Raw genomic sequence first — 2,267 nt, forward strand, 5'->3', positions numbered from 1 at the left:
GAACGGCCACTGCACTCCAGTCTGGGTGACACAGTGAGACTCTGACTCAAAAAAAAAAAAAAAATCTACATTTTATTTGTGGAAAGGTAGTAGAAACGAAGTCCAATTATGTACTATCCTGACCTCAGTAAATCTGTATTTTACATAGATAAAATAAACACTTGAAAAGGGGAAGTAGAGGAAAAAGTGAATTATGTATCTCAGAGTAGGTGAAAGAATGATTTCTGGTCTGGACTTGATCCAGTGAAGATAAACTGATAATTGACATTGTCAAAGTGAGATTCAACAGAACTTGGCTTTAGGGCTATTTATAGGGGTTGATATGTATCTTGAGAGATTTCCTTGTGAGCAACTTGTGAAGGAAGCCATCTGGGGAGCTATGTGGCCTTCTGACATTGTGGCAACCTGGCTTCTGGATGATGAGGCTGTGACACAGGGCTATGAAGTTATAATTATCTGCTTGGGAACAAAAGAAAAGGAGCACTGAGTGACTCAGCTCCCAGGCTTAACGTTCTCTTTGCCATATGAGTTTGGGGTCCTGGGATCTATTTTCTTTCATACCTATATGCCTTTTCTATCACTGGTTTTTAAAGGACTTCCGGACTTCCAGTTGGTGTTGTGTCTTTTCTTGGCAGGAGATGGATATTTCTAGTCTCATTTTCTGGATTTAGAAAACCAAGGCTCAAAGAGGGGTTGTGTCCCAGGGTAACCTCTTGGAGTAAAGTTGGCCTGGGCAAAGGGAAAAAAAAGTCACCTCCTCGCCCGGCACTGTGGCTCACGCCTATAATCCCAGCAATTTGGGAGGCCGAGGTGAGAGGCCTGAGCCCACGGGTTTGAGACCAGCCTGGGGAACATGGCAAGACCTCATCTCTACAATAAATAAAAAAATTAGCTGGGTGTGGTGGCGCATGCCTGGAGTTTCAACTACTTGGAAGGCTGAGATGGAAGGATGACCTGAGCCCAGCAGGTCGAGGCTGCAGTGGCCGTGAATGTGCTACTGCACTCCAGCTTGGGCAACAGACTGAGACTCCAATTCAAAAAAAAAAAAAAATCATCGCCTTTATGGTGTGATTTCAGGGACTCAATTTTGCCACTGGACTGCTATTCCATTATGTTCAAAATACATAGATATGAGCCAGGTACAGCGGCTCACATTTGTAATCCCAGCAACTCTGGAGGCTGAGGCAAGAGGATTGCTTGAGGCCAGGAGTTCTTGTTATGGACAACATAGTGAGACCCTGTCCCTACAAAATAAAAATTTAAAAATTAGCTGAGCATTGTGGTACATACCTGTAATTCCCGCTACCTGGGAGGCTGAGGTGGGAGAATCATTTGATCCCAGGAGTTTGAGGCTGCAGGGAACTATGATTGTGTCACTGTGCTCCAGCCTGGGTACAGAGTAAAACTCTATCTCTAAAAAAAAGAAATGAAATAGTATTATAGCAGAATGGGGCAAATGCTCAAATATATATTTCTTGTGTAATTGAGTGAATGAACGCAGAAACACATGAGTAGCTGCTTCGGGGTCAGCAGTTGGCCCCATGGCAATCACCTGGGATGACAAATTGTCTCTCACTAACCCTGTGACAGAAAGGGGGGTTGGTAGCAGTTCAAGGTATTTCCTTTTAAAAGTCAAGTTGCTCGGTGGCTCAGCCTGCAATCCTGCGCCTTTGGGAGGCTGAAGTGAGTGGATTGCCTGAGCCCGCGGGTTTGAGACCCGCCTGGGCAGCGAGACCTCATCTCTACAATAAATCAAAAAATCAGCCGGGCGTGGTAGCGCATGCCCGTAATTCCGGCTACTTGGAAGGCTGAGGCGGAAGGATCGCCGGAGCCCAGCAGGTCGAGGCTGCGGTGGCCGGGAGCGGCCACTGTATTCCAGTCTGGGCGACCAAGTGAGACTCCAACTCAAAAAAAAAAAAAAAAATGTTAGCCTGGGAAAGTTTATTTTAATAAACCTACAAGAACTGCTTTTGACTACCTTTAGGACCCCTCAGAAGCCACAAAGAAAAATTAAGCTCCTTTTATTTCATAACAGCCACTACTACTGCTTAGACACTGTTTGCTCATTTTTAACTCTCAGTTGACAGGATGAGGCGTACATACTTTAGCATTCATTGTCTTTGATTATTATTATTATTATTATTATTATGAGTCGGAGTCTCACTCTGTCGCCCAGGCTGGAGTGCACTGACACGCTCACAGCCACCGCAGCCTCGACCTGCTGGGCTCAGGTGATCCTTCTGCCTTAGCCTTCCAAGTAGCTGGAA

This window comes from Carlito syrichta, unplaced genomic scaffold (genome assembly GCF_000164805.1).
Source record: "Carlito syrichta isolate Samal-C Ts95f unplaced genomic scaffold, Tarsius_syrichta-2.0.1 Scaffold303141, whole genome shotgun sequence".
Taxonomy (NCBI): Eukaryota; Metazoa; Chordata; class Mammalia; order Primates; family Tarsiidae; genus Carlito; species Carlito syrichta.